Raw genomic sequence first — 20,345 nt, forward strand, 5'->3', positions numbered from 1 at the left:
TGCAATGACAAGTTAACATTTTAGGTTTCAGTTACCATTTTACCTGCAGGGGAGTCTTTAAAATGATTAGATTTATGAAAGTAGATTTAAATTTAAAATACTCCTTTAAAAGAAACATAACCTTAAAGAGAAGCGAAGTATCACTGTATATCATGGAAATCTGTAACCAACTAGACACTAATTTAAAAATCACTAACTTTTTGGTATGGTGAGTTGACAATTTGAAATGTATAAATTTCACAATACATTTTCCACCTTTGAAATGAGCATCCATTTTTAGTATAGAGAAGGCTCCAAATAATCACTTCAGGACTTCACTCTGTGACACATTAGTATCCATTATCCAGATTGCAGAAGACAATTCTCATTGAAGCAAATGACTTGACAGACAAGTGCCTATACTAATCCAGAATGAAAGAATAGCCAGTCCAACCAAGTCCATTTTGTTGTTCCTTACAGCTTCATTTTTGTACATGTGCACTTTTGGGCAGATTAGTGAAAAACATATGATCAGTGAAAACTGGGCTTTAACCACCTGAGGAAGTCCTCTCTGAGCACCTGGAGTCAATACACTTCATTTTCTCTCTCTCTTTTTCTTTATGATGGTTTCCCAGGAACTATTTGATGTACATCTTCCTCAAAATCTTGTGCTCTCCCTAACAGATTCACCTTTGTGCCTGCTGATGTAGGCAGGAAGGTTGTGAGGAATTAAAAGCTGCCAGCACATGACGCACAGCCCTGCATTGCCAAACCCCAGCGCCTTCTGTGCAAACCACCTCTGCCAGGATTTTACTTCTTAAGAGCTGGCACCTGTTGGAAATATCCAACACGGCAACAGGTCTGGTACACTGAAACCTCATCATGCTCCTAAACCTGTCTCTCCATCATGTACCAGAGAGGCCTTGTCACTTTGTAGTTTTCGAAAAATGGAGCACTGAAGGGCCAGCAATCAAACTCCACCCCAAGCTCCACCCATTTTATCATTCAATTAAGCCATTAATTCTATTGGAAAGATGGCCTTCAGTTTTGTTAATGGCACCTTTCTCTCTCAAGGCTACCTACACACCCACATGCTAGGTTTATGGATTAAAGTAAAAATACAGTTGGAGTTGGAGGCCCTTGGAAACACTACTATCATAGTGCATTGAACAGTATCCCTCTCCTTTGATATATGCCAAGAATCTCAGAATATGACTTTATTTCATAATAGAATCTAACAGATACAACTAACTAGTTAAGGACAGGTTGGCATTGTAGCACAGTGGGTTAAGTCACCACTTGCAATGCCAGCATCCCACTTAGGAGTGCTAATGGGCAATTAAGTTTAGTTCATACGTTGCCTATAAAACCAGAACAGTCAATTCACATAGTTTTGTCTGTATTGTTTTTTTTAAAAGATTTATTTTTATTACAAAGTCAGATATACAGAGAGGAGGAGAGACAGAGAGGAAGATCTTCCATCCGATGATTCACTCCCCAAGTGAGCCGCAACGGTCGGCATGCCGATCCGATGCCAGGAACCAGGAACCTCTTCTGGGTCTCCCACGTAGGTGCAGGGTCCCAATGCATTGGGCCATCCTCAACTGCTTTCCCAGGCCACAAGCAGGGAGCCGGATGGGAAATGGAGCTGCTGGGATTAGAACCGGCACCCATATGGGATATCAGCGTGTTCAAGGCGAGGACTTTAGCCGCTAGGCCACGCCGCCGGGCCCTTGTCTATATTGTTTTATCACAGCCCTCATTCTGCTTTTACAGTTCTTTTTTTGTCATAATCATATGGCTGTGATTTGATAATGTTCATCATCCTGATACAATCACTGGATTTAGTTTTTGTTGTTCCTCTGCTTTGGAAGGAACTTTATCAGTTTTTCCACACTTCTAGGACAACAGACATAGAGGTGTTGCTGACAGAAGCTTGAAATGAGGCAGGAGCTTTCAGTTGGCCCCAAATGTCAAACCATATCCTTCCTGAGCACTCATGAATGTCAGTGTCTATTACTTTCTACTTCTTGGCATGCAGTTTGCACAAATCTCAAGTCTTATAGAAAGGCTTGCTGAGACTTTTACCTTCTGTTGTGTTTATTTTTTACATTGATTCTGTATGTTAGATTCTCCATATTAGTAATTCATATCATAAATAGTAGACCAAAGTGAGAAGAATGCTAAAGCAAATTACAAACCAAAAAAAAAATCCTTTGTAATTATTACCAATATTTCTGTGGGGTTGGCTTTATGGTGCAGTGGGTATATCTGCTGTGTGTGACTATAACATCCCATAAAGGCACCTGTGGGAGACCCAGCCACTCCATTTCCCATCCAGTGCCTTGTTAATGTACCCAGGAAGGCAACAGAAAATGGTTCAAGTACATAGGTCCCTGAAACCACATAGGAGACCCAGAAAATGCTTTGGGCTTCTGATTTCAGGCTGGCACAGAGCCAGCCATTGTGATCTTTTAGGAAGTGAATAAGTACTAGATCCTTATCTTGTGTTACCGAATCAACCTGTAAGAAGTGAAGTAGCTTTTCAGAAAAAACCTTCAGCAGAAAGTCCCTTCTCTGGTTTTTCTTGCAAACATTAACCTCAAATATTTGCTTCCTTCCATATTGTTTACACATTTAGCCTCAAAATTTCATCTGTGAAGTCACAAGAAGATAGAAGATGCAAATGTCAGCCATCTGTAGGCCAGACCAGACGAGCTTCCTGGGGGAGGCAGGAACCTCGCTGGGTAGAACTGAAAGGAGGAGATTGTTCACACTAGATGACAGGATGCTGCTCTTCCAGGTCTTGCTGCCCAATCAGAAAACCTAAAACTATGCCCCTGCATAACACAGTTTCCTTGTAGGTTCTCGATTGTATTTTATCTTTGCTGTACACAACTGATTTAACATTGGGCAGAAAGATTTGCAAGACATCAAAAAGATTTAGAAAGCAGAGAAACAATGAGCATATTTCTCAAACATATCTTGTGTTGGCTTCCAATGAAAAAAGCAAAGAAATCCCCAAAGGATCACTTCAAGTTGGTCTCTCATTTTGGTGAAGATACTAAGTTTCTATAGGTTCTGCTCATTAAAATGGACCCAGAAGATAACATGATATTATAAACTATGTCTTAAATACTTCCAAATTGAAAAAGCAAGTTTGGTAGTACCCAAAAGAGATGTTATGAAAGCCATCCTTCTCATTCTTAGTCCAGAGACTATGGATTTGATAAACACAAAAATGCAAACACATTTCAACTCATGTCTGGCCAATAGTAAAGTCTCAATAAATCACAGTAAATGAGAAAAGTCAAAATGGTAGTAGTGATAATAATCATATTGATGATAATCATATATGCAAAGTTTTATTTGGTGTTATGGTCACTGTCTTAAGATATTTAACAAATAAAATGAATCTTTTCTGATGTTGCTGGTGCTTCTCATCTATTTCTCATCTATTTGAAATACAAGAAATTTAAGATCAAAATATGAAAAGGGAATAAAAATGGGTTGAAGTAAAAACTTGCAACAGCCTTTTACTATTTAATGGCTCATCAGATGAACATTTTATGCAATTAATTATAAAACATAGACAATCTGATCTGGCTTTAGGAGATTCTAGCGTATCATTTTCCTAATGAAAATGCTATACGTTGGCTTATTTTTTAGAGTTTGAAGTATTTTCACATGCCAGCTAGGTTAATATCTACATACTCATGGAATCAGAAACTACAGTTATGTTTGCACCTTACTTAGTGTTAAAAAAAAACATGAATTTTGAGCATGAAAGGAACCTAGCTAAGGTGACTTTGCTGATGAAGTGACAAAGCTTGTATTTCATCACAGGGCTTCTACCTTGGAATCCTCTCTCAGGTTACATGCTTGTTCTGTGTCACTCTAGCCTTTTCAATGGTTGACTTTACAGAGTTACAGTGTAATGCTATGTCTTTGAATTCCATTGAGCAAAATATAAGACATCTCTGTGTGGAAACGAACTTTCTGGAAACAGTACATCATCATGTTATTGTTACTGAAAGGCATTCAAGACCAATTATTTTCACAGTTCACAGGCAAGAAAACATATCACCAAAAAAGCTGGAAACTTCCTTTTCTTAGAGCAGAGAGTAACACAATCTTTTGAATATGTTTTTGTTTTGGTTTAGAAGAAATTCAGAGCACAGCTTTGTATGTGATTAGTCTAGTTTCCTCAGGCCAAGTTTCAATGGCCTGCTTTCCCTCCCTCCTGTCTATATCTAGAATACCTTTAACCTGTGACTTTTTACCTTTCAATATTCATCTGTGATTCAATCTTAATGTTCTTTGGTTTTAGTCCATATCTCTAGAGTTCAAGTGCCCAGAGAAGATTTCCCCCTTTTGTGATACTAGAACTCAATACTTCTTGATTACTCCCTCTTTCTATTTGCAGTCCATGAAGTTCAAATGGGATTGATTGCTGTCTTTTGGAGCCATAGATAGAAACATGATCTAGGCAAGATTAACCAGTATCTTATGGCCTAGCCTTTAGTAATTGGATCAAGAAGGAGCCCATGAGATGACGCATGTCGATTTGTCTTGGGGGAGGGGAGAGAAAGAGATAACTCTTTAATTCACTCCTCAAATACCTACAATGGTCAAGGGTGAGCCAGACTGAAAAGCCAGTAGTTCAGAATACAATCTGAGTCTCCCATGTGGGTGGCAGGGATGCAGTGACTCAGTGCTCACCTACTGTTTCCCACAATACATATTATTAGGAAACTTAGAGCCAGGCCTTGAACCAGACAGATGCAGGTGCCCCAAGGAATATCTATCCATTGCACCAAATGCATACCTTACAAATCAGTTCTATCAAGGTACCAACTTGAATGGCTTTTGCTAAGTGACTGAGGGAGGAATGTTAATTTTGTACCATAGCAGTTAAGAAGATGAGATGAGAAAGTAGAGTTTCTCGCCCTTACTCTTCCCCTGCAAAAGCACTTAAGAATGGAGCCAACCCCCAAGTAGGCATATCTGAATTGTGAGATGGAGATAAGATAAAAAGCCCTGTGGATCTCGCTGGATCACTGTGCGCAACTGAGTTTGGTGTGATTTCCATCTTTGTGCATCAACTACATGGACAGTCACTCTGCCTGCTATGGTCTAGTTAGTGTAGTCTGGGCTTTTTTAGTCCATGTAATCCAATGTGGATTAACTAATTTGGGGATTTTTCTGTTTTTAACACCATAAACCCATTTTAAAGTTAATAGGACAGAAAACAACATAAAGGGTGACCAATGAAAAACTTTATCCTTAATACCATAACAAGACAAGTTTTTGGTTATTTGGTAGTAATGTTGGTCACTGGTCTTCCTCTTCCTCTCGCCCTCTCTTCTTTCCTTCCCTTCTTTTCTTCCTTAGTCCATCCATTCTTCCACACCTATTTTCCTTTGTTTATTAAGATTTATTTAATTCATTTATATGAAAAGTAGGTACATCTACCAGGCCTAAATCATGAGCCAGGATCTTCTTTCAGGTTTCCCATGTACATGACAGGGGCTCAAGCAAAAGGACCATTTTCTGTTTCTTTCCTATGTGCAGTCATTAGGGAGTTGGATCAAAAGTGGAGCAGCCAGGGCTCAAACTAGTGCCAACCTTGGATGCTGCAGCTGCAGGTGCTGCTTTTACATACCATGCTACAATGCCAACTCCCCACCTTTTTTATCAAAAGGATCAAATGCATAAGCCATTCTTTTATAATTTCATTTATAGATATTGTTTTATCTTACTTCTATTATTGAAATTTATTTTTAAACATTTATTTCTTTTTATTGCAAAGTCAAAGATATACAGAGAAGAGGAGAGACAGAGAAGATCTTCTGACTGATGATTCACTCCCCAAGTGACCGCAATGGCCAGTGCTGTGCCTATCCGAAGCCAAAAGCCAGGAACTTCTTCCAGGTCTCCCACACGGGTGCAGGAACTCAAGGCCTTTGGCCATCCTCGACTGCTTTCCCAGGCCACAACAGGGAGCCGGATGGGAAGTGGAGCTGCCGAGATTAGAACCGGCGCCCATATGGGATCCTGGCACATTCAAGGCACTGGGCCCCATTGTTGAAGTTTAATGTCTCAAATTTGGGGGGATTGTCATTGATATGCTTGTCAAAGATTCAAAATGAGACTTAAAATCTTTTTTGTGTGTGTGTGTCTGTGAAATACATGTCTTTACTCATTTTCTTATAGGTTCCTATTATGGATTGAACCATTGTATCTCCTCAGAATTTGTACACTGAAGTTCTAACCTTTAGTGTGATGGTATGCAGAGGTGGGTCTTTTGGGTGATAATCATGGTTAGATTACAGGTTAATGGTGGAGGAGGAGGGAGATTGGGAACATAGACAGAGGGAGGAAAGAGTGGGAAATATCATTACGCTCTTCAAGTTGTATATGTGAAGTATATGGCATTTGTTCACCTTATACAAATAAAACATTTTCTAAAAAAATAATCTTAATGATGGGCCCTCATGATGGAACTAATGGGTTTATAAAATTAGAGAGAGGAGAGAGAGAATAAGAGGCCCACTCTGAGATGACACAGCAAGAAGGAAGCTGTGTACAAGGCAAGAAAAGAGAGCTCTCCAGGGACATGACCTTACCTTGATCTTGAATCTCTTAGCTTGTAGACTGTGTATGAGAAGCACATTTCTGTTGCTTAGGTCCTGCCATCTATGGTACTTTGTTATAGTGGCCCAAGGTGACTGAGTTACCTCCTATGGGTATTTCCAGTCTGTGTATCCTCGAGCAAACTATAGATTCCTTCCTTTTATATGCTAACTTTAGCATTTTAGGGAAAAGTCTTGTGAAAATCGAGAGTTAGTAGCTAAGCTTAAGAAATTGTATTTTATCATCATGATGGAATGAAAATTTCCCATCAAAATGCAAGTCCTTCCTTTCAAAAGTTTGAATACGACAATTCTTTAAATAGAATTTCACCTGATTAAATATAGGTTGCTATGAACACAAAATTCTAAGAAAAACTTCTGATTTTCACCTCATACATTTTTATTTAAAGGTGAGTTAGATGTGTGTTAATTCATGCATAACTCATAATTCTGTTATTTTTTCTCTATTTGTTGACAGGCAAACAAGCACATAGCATACTAATTTTATTATCATTATTCATTTAAAGTTTTTTATTTACAAAATTTAATGGACATACACAAATTGTATGTATTTATGAGACTGTACAGACAGTGGATCAGAGGTCCTTGTCTTAGTTTGAAATAAGAATTTCAGACATGAGACATAGTAGTAATATGTCAAGCAGCAATGTTCAATGGAGAGAATGCATCTAACAGACCAGGCAGGCATCTCAGGAAAGAATTAGGAGCCCAGAAATCAGAACAGGTAAGATATGGAATCAACTCAGATGTCCATCAACTGATAAAGGATAAAGAAAATGTGATATATATGATGGTATTCTAATTAGCCATAAAAAGAATGGAATAATGTCTTTTGTAATCAAATGATTACAATTGGAGACCATATGCTTGATGAAATAAACCAACCACATGAAGAAAAATATTATGATTTCTCTGATATGTGGCAATTAATAGAAGGTATAAGATAATGCAGTATACATGAGTGAAATTGACCTCTTGAGATTTGATTATTGTTTATAGCCCTTGTGCATATTTTTGAGGGACAGTGATCTTTCCAGTTGTTGAATTCTTCATTTAGTAGAGCATTAATCTACTGACTAAAAACCAAATTGAAGGGCTGGCATCATGGTGTAGTGGGGAAAGCCACTGCTGAAGACAGCAGCATTCTGTATGGGCACATATTTGAGTCCCAGCTTGCTGCACTTCCACTAATACAGCACCCTGCTAATTGCCTGGGAGAAACAATGGAAGATGGCACAATTGTTTGGACTTATGACACCTATGTGTGAAAGCTTGATGAAGCTCCTGGTTCCTGGATTCGATATTGTATAGCTCCAGCAGTTGTAGCTACCAAGGGAGGGACCCAGTAGACAGAAGATCTCTCTTTGTATTTAATTCTGACTTTCAACTAAATAAATGCATCTTTAAAATCTATCTTGACAGTATAATGCTGGACTTTCTGCCATTGTCTCTAACTACAGTGTCATAACACACTTAAATAGCAGCTTGATGGACTTATGACTCTTGTTGAAAGACTATACTATTTGTAACAACATAGGGGAAACGAGTAGGGAGAGGGAAGTTGGGGAGGTTGGAGGAAGAAATCCCTGCGTTTATGGAATTCTATCATAAAATAATAAGTTACATAAAAAACTAAATCAAAAGTACATTATGACAAAATTGAAAGAAAAATAAGAAAGGAAGGAGTAATGGGAAGTGAAAGATGGTGGGAAGTGTTGTCATATGTTTAAAACTGCATCTATGGGGCCTGGCACGGAGGCCTAGTGGCTAAATTCCTCACCTTATATGCCCCGGGATCCCATAAGGCCCCCGGTTCTAATCTCAGCAGCTCCACTTCCCATCCGGTTCCCTGCTTGTGGCCTGGGAAAGCAGTTGAGGATGGCCCAAGGCTTTGGGACCCTGCACCCGTTGGGAGATTTGGAGGAAGTTCCTGGCTTCTGGCTTCGGATCAGTGTAGCACCGGCCATTGCACTCACTTGGGGAGTGAATCATTGGACAGAAGATCTTCCTCTCTGTCTGTCCTCCTCTCTGCATATCTGACTTTGTAATAAAAAAAATCTTAAAACAAAACAACAAAACTGCACCTATGAAATATATGAAATCTTTTGTTTTTAAATGAATGAATGAATAAATAACTAAATAATCCATAGACCAGTTTGTATTCGTACTGTTTCTTTTTATAGGATATAGGTTTGGGCAACCTTTTTCTCTTCTCTGCCCTCTTCAGGGGCATTTCTGAGTGAAAGAGTCTCTGGGCATGGAATTATGAAATTCCTCCTTGCACTTCATCAGCAGTGTCACTGGACCTAATAATCTCATTGGTACAGGGTGAGAAAATTTCCTCAACTTCCCCCAAGACAGGTCTTCCCACTTAAGAAAGTCATGGCACAAGGCAAGACTTTTGATGTGCAGTATGCTGGTTGTGCTCCCACGGCCTTATTTTCTACATTTTTTCCCTTTCATTCATGTCAGAAAATTCCCATTTTGGTTCTGTAGATCCGTCACACACATAGCGTAATGTTATCTTGCTACTTAATATTATGTGATGATTTAAAATATGTACACAATATATAATATCAATCTGTATAAATACAGCTGTGTCCTTAATCATTAAACATCATCTGTATTATTTATATTATTCTTTCATTTTTTTTTCTGGAGGCAGTACAATTTGGTGAAAGCACCCTGGTGTGAGGCGTTCAAAGATTTTGATTTCAGCCCCAACACCTAAAACAATTAGAACAAATCAGTTATTCCCTATGCCCACCCAAATCCCCAAGTTTTTCTTCCAGTTAAAGAAAAAAACCACGATGACAAATTTAGCTCACATTACTTTTGTAAGGATCACATTCGGAAAATTATGTACTTTTACTCAACAGGAATTGAACAATAACTACCAGGGGAATGGACAATGCAAGGGAATTGGAATAAAATGACCAAAAAAACCCACCAAATTTAAAATAACTTTCAATAAGATATTGCTTTGGTTAAGGATCCTACAGTACATAAATGCACACATAAATTCGGGTTCCCTACATATCTGCTTTTAGTAGTTTTGTATTACCAGCCTTATCATAGCTTATAACTAACTCTATTTCAGTCTATAGTTCTTCTACTTCTTCTAATATTTCTTTGCTTTATAAAATTTATGGAGTCCATGAAGACTGTCTGTTTTGCTAACTTCTCTCTTCAGAGTATCCTCAGCGTAGTTATCCAGGAACAGTGAAAAAGACATGGAAGCCGATTTGAGAAATAGTGTGATATTATTCCAACAGTCCTTCAACATTAAGTGACATTAATCTTAAAAGTAGAAAATCTCAATCTTCCATTTTTTTACATGAGCTGAGTTTTTACTTCTTTTTATTCTTTGAAAATCAGTTAACCGTGCATAATTCCTATTTCAGGAGCCAAAATCATCTGTCCTGATTTCGTATTAGTAAATAAGGAAAGTCAGGTACCACATTTTCATCATTTCAGATTAAATTGCATTAAATGAATGAGGATGGAAAAAGAAAAAACAAAGTTGATTGGCTTCATATCCCATGTATACAAGGATGCTCCGTTTAATAATAACTTTAAATATTTCATGGTTAGACTCTTTGCACATATTTGTGGTTTCAAGTTGCAACTGTGTCCTGGTCGTCCTTGTAACTAAGTCAGCAGCGTGTGTAATCTTGTTCTGTAACCTTCCCTGTAAATCCCAGGGATATGCCGAATTCATCAGCTCCAAGGTATGTGATGCTAGCGTTTGGAGAGGAAATCCGCTAACTCTTAAAGAAATGCCCTTAGCTGGGATTTTTACTGGCACCATTACCTTCGTGATATGGATGTGCATTCAATTCTCTTACCAACTAGAGCTTGAGAAATCAGGGATCCTTAAGAAATGTTGAATTTGGACTAGTATCTGCCATTAATGTGTTTGGTTTTCCTAAACTGATTCAATGAAAAAAATGTGCATTTGAAACTCTAACTGGCTAGGCTGATAGGTAATTTTTAAAAGAGACAGGCATTTATAATTAAGATTGTGCCCTACAAATTAGAAAATGAAATCAGAAGGATGTGCATAATCTGGGAGAACTAGAGGTTTTCTAGTTATTATGATTCTCTTTGAAGCATAAAGGGGAGGGAGGAGAGAGTGTGTTGGTTTAAGATAGATAGGCCCTTCAGCTCTGAAAATTAGCTCAGCAGTAGAGAGCTGAGGTTTTCTAGCCACCGTGACCCTGTTTGAGAAGATTACATTGCTTTCTCAGATCAGAATGTGGGTCAGAGAGCCAAGTGTCAACTTTCCACTTAAAGATCAGGCAAGCAAGTCTGTGTGTCTGATTACACACAGCACAGTCTGTCCCTGGTCTGTGGCATTACACTTACTCCCTGCTTCTGCAGCAGCAACAGCTTTCCAAGAGATCTTGGAATGGTGCTGGTGTGCAGGAAAGAAACCCTCACCTCATTATTTCTCCCCAAGCAGCAGATGCCTCAATGATAATAGGAAAATAAGAATACTATTGAATTTTCCTAACAGTGTCAATGTACTACCCCCAAGTCTGATATTTTTCAAATTTCATTAAAGGCAGGAAATCTACAGCCTTTTAAGCAACCCTTTCCATTTCTCCAAAAACACAAAGACAAAGATGTTGCTATTGTGTACACTGAGTGGTGTGTCTGCAAAAGGTTGAATAATCACTTATGACTAACGTAATTTCATCACATTATAATTTTCCTTAAGAGCAATTTATACTGAGAGACAGAGAAAGAGAGGAGAGCAAGGAAAAAGAGAGAGAATGACTAAAATCTCTCAACTGTCTAAGTTTGGGTAATTTGACCTTTTCCTCTGGGGCACATATGGAATAGTATTTACTGAAACTAATGCTACCAAGATGGTGAAAATTGGTCCTTGATATATAGGCTTTCCAATGCTGAAGAAGTCAATGTAAATAGGTAACACACTAGAGCTCCTGCCTGCTTTACTACAACCTTCCTTTCTGAGCACACATCCCGTGCCATACAAAATGTATTTTAAATTAATAATTCAATTGCAGGCATCTGGAAAGACCAGTCACTGAAGTAAATTGTTTTTCATAAGTCATATTTGTGATTTACAAATGTTGGCAAGAATAAGCGCTAAATCTGTAATTTTTAAATGATAGATTATCAGAAGAAACATTCCATTTAGGAATAATATATAGAATCCCAAACACTGGCACACTTGATTCAGCTATATATTTTTTTGCAAAGAACATTTTCTTTTTTAATCAAATATTAATTCATGTAATGAGAATTAGGATAATTGAAACCTAATTGGAAAGAGTTCTGAAAATGCTTGCAAGCTGATATCGCTCTTTCACTCACTTAAAAATGGAACAGTCTCAGAAATGCTGGTATGAGTTCAACTCACCATATGTCCTCCTAATGATTATTTGGAAACAATGAGGAACAGACCTCCCACAGACAACCCTCTGCACCACCAGATTTCTTCAAAGCTTAGACTCAGAATACATTTTGTTTTGAGATTGAGAATGGGTTAGAAGCAGTCCCCAAGCAGAGCTATAAATGAATTTGACTGGTTTGTTAGATAGTTACCCAAAATGACCTTTATTTAAATACATACAATGAATTATAGCCTTTGATCCCATTTTATTGAAGGCATTACACATTCAATATTAGAAAATGTTTTGAGAATGGGATTTTAATGGCAAGTAAGAGTGGGGGAATCCATCATGTGGAATTTATTCAGTTCCAATGAATCCTGACTTTGGAGAGAAAAAAACTATGGTTCAGGTTAGGAAATTATTTTTTTTTATGTTTCATCAATTCATAATACAGGTCATAGCATGGTAAAGGAAATAACCATTGCTCCTGATTCTTATAAAAATTTAAATGGATAATACGTGATAGAGAATTTATAAAGCAAAAAGTCATTATATCAGTATTATTATTATCATTTGAATAACATATTAGAAAATGACTGGAACATTAGTATATATGGTAGAACAGGTGTTTTGTTTTTGGAGAAAACAACAGTGGTGAGCTTAAAACTGTGTTACACTGGCATGTGTGAGCTGATAAATTTTCAGAATTATGTGAGCTGGTTGTGAACACATTGATAGTTTGCAATTGGCCATAGATGGTATTTACATGATGTAAACTGGTAAACATTATAATGAAGAATTCCTCCCTACTCCTCTTTCCCCTAGAGAACCAGTTGGCCAGCACTTCAATGGATATCTCAGTGTAAATGCTGGGGTATTAATTGAGTAATCCATGGCTGTGTAACATTATCTGCTTAACACATTGCCTATCATTTATCCTATCTCACATTCCAGGCTGCGACTACTCTTAATTTGGTGGTTCTTCGGCTCTATATAATATTAACTAGGGCTGCAGCAATCCAAGTAGTTGACTGAACTCAATATGCGATATAGCTTATTCTCAAGGCTAGCAGCTAGTACTAGCTATTGGTTGGGAAGTCAGGTGGGACTGTCAATAGAAGCACCTAGATTCGTTACCACCTGGTCCCTCATACGGATTGAACTTCTTTCACCTTTTTTAGAAAGATTTATTTATTTATTTTTATTGGAAAGGCAGATCAGATTTATAGAGAGAAGGAGAGACAGAGAAAGACCTTCCATCCACTGGTTCACTCCCTAACTGGTCACAACAACCGGAGCTGAGCTGATCTGAAGCCAGGAGCTTTCTCCGAGTCTCCCACGTGGGTGCAGGGTTCCAAGGCTTTGGATCGACCTCCCCTGCCTTCCAAACCACAATCAGGGAGCTGGATGTGAAATGGAGTAGCCAGGATACGAATGGGTACCCATATGGGATCTCAGCACTTTAAGTGGGAGAATTAGTCAATTGAGCCATGGTGCAGGGCCTGGCTTCTTCTACATTTAAAGATGTGTTTTCAGGTGAGAGACTTCCAAATGCAAACACAGAAGTTACAAATCTTTCTTTAAAAAAAAAAAAGACTTAACAGTCTGATATATCATTCTTTTCTTCATGGTAATGCAAAAGGTAAAGATCTCTTAAGATTCAGTATTAGAAGTTACACAATATTGCTTCCAGTCAGAATCAGACATTCGGTCTTGCAGTTCAGACACCAACAGGAAAACCACTTGATTGCTTGTGTTTGAGTGCTGGCTCCACATTCCATACTCACTTGCTGCTACTACAGACCCTAGGAAGTAGCCAGGGATAGATCAAGTAGTCGGATCCCTGCCACTTATGTAGGACACCTTGCATGAATTCCAAGCCCTTGGCCTTGGCATGGCCTGACTCTGTTGCAGGCATGTGGAAAATGAGCCAACAGATGAAAGTTCTTACTGTCTCTTTCTCTCTCTCTCCATGTCTCTGCCTTTCAAATAAAATAAACATGTTTTAAAAGCAATAATTCAATCATACCAAGGACTACAGATTTGTTTTGTTGTTTCCCTTCACCAGGTAGTCTCCCTCAGAGCACGTGACAGCACACTGCTCACAGCTGAGCACAAAACACTTACAGAGTGAAGTTTAAAGGTAGAACAGAGGAGCAAGGAAGGGGCCAAGGAGTTAGGGTTTCAGAGTAACTGGGAGGTTCTTCTGAGGATCAAATAAGACAACAGGAAACTACCACATGATACGGCCTAAGTAAGGCATTACCCCCAACTCACTCTCATCCTTTCTCTTTCTTTTTCTTGGGAAGGAAAATCTTCCCCAAATACCATGTATCAAATTTCTTCTTACACCTCATTGGCAAAAAATTAGGTCTCACACCCATCCGCAAGCATTCATCAACAGAGGGGGATGGATTACCAGGGTCACATTTAGCCAATTCTCCAAAGCTCTGAGGAAGATTCAGTTTTTAGTGTGATATTAGAATAAAAACAGAGCAAGCAGGATCATATTGGAAGGACGAGCGGGGATGTTTAATTATTCACATGTTGGCAATAGTTCTGTGAGATTAATCTGTGTAATAGTAGTTTTTCAGATGAAACATGGGACCATGTCATAAATCTAACTAGTAGGTGAAGGGCTCTAGGTAATTAAGATGCAGTTCAAGACAGTTTTAGAGAACTAAACAACAGAAGAAATTAATGAAGACTCATTTGGAAATGATTATAGACCAGTTGCCATGCTAATTCCCCTCCTCCCACCTAGCATCCTATTTTATAGTCAAAAAAAGGAAGGAAGGTAATAGCTTTACTTTATGAATGAGGCTAAGAGTAAAGGCTATTAGCCAGTGGAGCTCAGAATTGGAGCTTTCTCTTTTCTCTTTCTTTTGTTAAACATGTCTCCGTGTAATGTTTGCTTACTGCAATTTCAGGTTCCACCTCATGGTAAACACTGCTTTTCTCTCATTTATCTCTCCAACATTGTCACCTTCTCCATCATTGTCACACTACTGTTGAAAAGAAGCTAGTGAGTCATGAGAATCAATAGCCTCCAAACTGTTGGATGTATACCAACACACCCTCTCAACATTCTGTCCTGAGGAAGTAATGAGAAAAGCAAAAAAAAAAAAAAAAAATCATACAAACAATGCTAACAGTACACTGCGGTCTTTTATCTAATGTCACTGACCTCATCAATTTGACCAATTTGGGGTGGGGGAGGAAACCAATGGTTAGATGCATCAATATCAAGGGTGAATGCCCTGAATACTCAGATTAAAAGTCAAATTGGTTTTGAGATTCAGAATTATTTCGATATTGGATATTTTCACGGTTAATGGTACTGAAAGACCTCCGTGCATAAAAGCTTTGACCTCAGAAATTTCACGAGATAGAGAAGGAGATTACCTGGTGTCCCCATTCGCTCTAACTGTCTGATGGAGAAAGTGGATGACTGACCTCTGCTACAGAGGACATTTCAGTAAGAAAGCAGTCATTGGACTCTTCATGCAGCTTTCCTGCCCAGGCAGCAAACATTTACAAAAAAACAAACAAACAGATGATGTTTTCCTCGTAGTCTTAAGGTAGGACACTTAATATAAGCTTCTCTCTGAAAAATTTATTTTTTGGAAAATATTTTTAAGAGGAATTCATGGTAGGGGGTTTCTTGTGGGGTGAACATAGCCAGGGGTGAACACTGGTAGGAGATTCTCAGCCCTTGATGTAAGCATTTTCTGGACCCCAAACACATTACCCTCTGTTATGCAGCGTGGAGACAAACCTTGCTCTCTCATAACATTTTGTAACATGTAATGCTTCCTTTTTGACATATAAGCTATTCTGTAGGATAGAATATTCTCCAGAGGGCACTGCAAAATTCAGAAATTACTCAGATCCTTTTCCCAGAGTGACTTAATATTAATTTTACTTAAATATTTTACAAGCAGCTATAAGATTAACTAAGTTTTGCAGCTTTTGTCCCCCAAACAATGCCACTGAAACTGTGATCCTGCTTTAAGATGCATAAGTGGTATCATATTTCTCTCTCTGTCTCTCTCTCTCTCTCTCTTTCCCTCTCAGCAATGCTTTGTTTTCAGTAAAAGAGTTCTGGAACTTGATCATAATAGATCAGAAAGCAAAGGGACAGCCACAAGCAGAACTCCCCAATTGTAGCTTTATCCTAGTTTCTCTTGGTTCAAAGCATCCCTACAAGTGGCAACTACTAGCGTAGGGAGACCATCCTACTGATAGCTTTTAAAAATCAGTACTTCTAATGCTTTTGGTTGTGAGGATGAATTGAGGTGATTACTTAGGTTCTTGTTTGGCTGGATTCTTTGTCCCATCAGCAAAAGAGCAGCAGTGGAAGATTGAAAAAAAAAACACACATTCTAAGAAAAATAACTCAACCAAAAACACATTGCTCTGGCCATAGTGATCTCTTAGATTCCAATACATTAAGGGCAATTGTCACTGTGCTGCTGTATGGGGTGTGCAGGGCCCAGGCACTATGGAGGAAGGGGAGCACACTGCAGCTGGGTGTCTAGAGAGGAGAATCCATCCAGCTGTTGCTGAGCAAGAATAGGCTCTGATTCACGCACAACGCAGGCAGTCAGTTAGGCATGCCCATGCATATTATTAGACATACACACAGCAGAAGGAACAAACAGCTACTTTCAACTTCAACTTTTTTTAAGGAGAGTAGAATGAAAGTTCCCTTTGTCCTTTTATGCACCTTGAGGGTGGCTCTGGAACTAAGTCTGAAGGTACTGCTTTAGGGAGGACCCTGGGTTGCCCTGAAAGCTCCTCCTCTTCCAGCTGGAGGGAAAATACACTGATGTGTACCCTTTTAAGATAGACAATTGATTCCTAATTTACTTCCATGGGGAGCAAGGGTTAGCCACTAATTTCTCCTGGAATTCCACGTATAATACTGTCAGAAAAGACAAATCATAAGTTACTTTGTCATCCACTCTTTGTATTCTGTCGCATTTGACCACCATGATGGGAAGAAATTAATTTCCTGCATTGATGAGGTAAGTTTCTAACTTTCAAAACAGACCAATCATTTTTTTTTTGATTCATCCTTGTAGACTTTCTTTTGAACTTCATAAAGAAGAAATTCTGTAACAATAAGGGGACAAGTTCAGAGTTCCTTTCCAAGTTAAACCTCACCCTGCCATCCTGTCTATTATTTATTTCAAAGGCGGAACATAAGAGAGAGAGGAAAGAATGAGAGAGAGAGATCATCCATCTGCTGTTTCACTACTCAGATGATCACAACAGGCACAGCTGAGCCTGGCTGAAGCCAGAAGTCAGGAACTCCACCAGGGTCTACCAAGCACACTACAGACCCAAGCTCAAACCATCTTCCACTTGCCCTTGGATTTACAGGAAGCTGGATAAGAAGTAGAGGCAGCCAGGACTGGAACCGGCACCCTGATTTCAGATGCCAGCATCTTAAGTAACTGCTTCGCCCATTGTGTCACAATGCTGGTCCTTAAGAGCTATCTAAAGAGAATCAGAAAACTTCACACTGAACAAATCTATCAAATCCATAAGTTGTAAATATGTATGATGATTTTAGGGATACTTACCAGCATTTCTTCCACCCCCACTCCCTTTTAGAATTTTCTTTCTTTGCTACTTTCACCAGTGTAGTAGAGACAAACATGTTACCTTGTTACACTGATCCTGGGTAGGGGTGACTGGGTTGGCTAACAAGGGAGGATATTTTTCCTCCTTGGGGCAAAGAAATTAGGTCAGTGTTAATATTCAGAGCCATAAAGTTCCACAAATGCTGACTGAATGCTTTTCCCAGGTGGCATTAGAGGTACATATGAATAGAAAAGTGAATCCCAAGTCTTGTTGTGTTGTTTGCATTTTCCTCCCTGAGATCAAGGCATCCTTTCTTGGCTTTTATCAAACACCTTGGCATCCTCCTTCATAATCAGTTAGCCACCCTATTTGAATTGAGTCTCTGTAACTTGAAGGGGAAAGAGTCAGATAATGCAACAGCTGCTTTTCAAAAAGAAAGTTAACATTTTCTTCCTGATTTAGGTCCGTGTCCTTTATCATACAGAGAAGGCAACACCCCAGTTTAGTGAAATGATGAAAGAGTTTAGCCCCAAAGGTAGTTGTTTCAAATTCTGGTTGATTCACTTACTAATTCCATGATCTGAGATAAATCAATGAATCACTTTGATAATATACCCTCCCAGTAAACACACATGCAGAGAAAGGTGGAAGAGAGAGGAGAGGAGAGGGAGAGAAAGAATCTTCCAACTGTTGGTTCAGTTCTCAAATGGCCACAACAGCTAGGGCAGGGCCAAGATAAAGCAGGAATGTTCTCTGGGTCACCCAAATGGGTGGCACTTGGCACATCGTCAGCTACCTTTCCTTCTTTTTCATAAAAAAATTTTTTTTAATTTTTGTTGGAAAGGCAGATCAGACTTAGGGATAGAAGCAGAAACAGAGAGGAAGATTTTCCATGTGCTGGTTCACTAAACAAATGGCTACAGCAGCTAGAACTGAACTGGTCTGAAGCCAGGAGCCAGGAGCTTTTTCTGGGTCTCCCACATGGGTATGGGGCCCCAAAGCTTTGGGCCATCCTTTTCTGCTTTCCCAGGCCACAAACAGGGAGCTGGATGGGAAGCAGAGCAGTTGGTACACCAATCAGCATCCATATATGATCCCAGCACTTGCAAGATAAGGATTTAACCATTGAGCCATCACGCTGGACCCTCAGCTTCCTTTCAAGGTGTATTAGTGGGAAGCAGGGTTGGAAGTAGAATATCCAGGACTCTAACCTGTGCATGCCAGGGCCTAACTTGATGAGCTACAACTCCAGGATCCCCAGAAGTATTGTTTCATATTTAAGAATTGAACACTTGTTGAATGTCGGCATTTGGCACAAAGGTTATGACGTCACGTGGGAGGTTAATATCCCGTACCAGAATGACTGGGTTTATGTTCTGGCTCCATTTCCAGGTTCTAACTAAGGTGCACTCTGAGAGATAGCAGTATTTCATATAGGTGGGTCTCTGACAAACACACAGAAAACAAGGATTTTTTCCCTTTTTGTTTCCCTCTGTCTTTCCTTCTTTTCTCCTTCTGTATCCTTTTCTCCCCCTATTTATTTTCCTTTTAGAGAACTGGACAGGGTAAAGGAGTTCAAGCATTTTCTCACATGATGGCTAGGAGTCAGCCTCAGGGTTGGCATAGAATCCTCTTGAGAACTTGTTCTTGACAGAAACATTTTCTATGTGCTTTCAGATCCACTACATCTGAGTTCAGGACCCTCAGTTTGATCCTTTTAGGTTTTTGGGGTCTGGTGGGAGCAGCATGCACATGTCAGCTAGCCAGCAGTATAAGATGGGTAGAGGGAGACATTGGTGATGTGAGGCAGGGTCAGCCCGAACCTCAGGCCGTCCCCCCAAAGAACTCTGGAATCAGTGTCACCAGTCAGACATTGTCCTAAATGGAGGCAAGGTGGCCAAGGCACTGTATGCCTTCATTCAGGGCAAATCAAGTAGCCTGGGTTGAGCCTGGTTCCTTCAGCAAAGAGCTGGTATTAGGGAGGAACTCAACTGAGAGCAGCTGGCAGCCAGTATCCCCTGTTGCTGGAAGAGTGAGTCCCTGGGGGCTGAAGTGGGCATCTGCCCTGGGCACAAGGCACTGATGCAGCAGTGCCTTTCAATCCATCACTATTCAGTGACTGAGCAGTGAGCAAAGTTCTCTATGTGACAGAAGAGTCAATGGCAGAAAGCAATTTAAGAGTATAGTTTAAAAGTAACACTCTATTTCCGTAACTGCAGAGTTTCTAATGACTTTTGTGATTTTGGAAAATTATTCCTCAGGCACAGTCTAAGGAAAAGATTCCTTATTGGAGAAGCAATTGCCAATTAGTCTCACTCTTGATGTCTAAAGGAGGTGCTAAATTCAATGTTTTGAGCCCATTACCTCTGTTTTAAAATGGTGCATTTTAAATTCCTAGATGGGCTGATCCCAGGAACTGTATCCACTAATCTCTGTAATCTAATAGGATGCACAAAGGACCTGCCTTGTCAGCACAGACTGGGAAAGAACCTGATGAAGCATGAAATGCAGGGCCTGTAAGGCCTGAGGATAATGGATTAATAAAAGAAAGAGAGAGAGAATAAATAGAAGACAATTTAAAATTTCACCCTGCCTTATTGTGTTCTTCATTCAAAAGAAGATGACAGTACATTTGATCATCTTAATTGAATCAGAAATAGATTTCTTTTGAGGCTATCTCAATGATTTGCAGCAAGCTTTCTTTGAGTCTGGAAGCTGGGGCATATACCCTTAAATAATTCTCTTACGGGAA

Source organism: Ochotona princeps, chromosome 15, assembly GCF_030435755.1.
Source record: "Ochotona princeps isolate mOchPri1 chromosome 15, mOchPri1.hap1, whole genome shotgun sequence".
NCBI lineage: Eukaryota > Metazoa > Chordata > Mammalia > Lagomorpha > Ochotonidae > Ochotona > Ochotona princeps.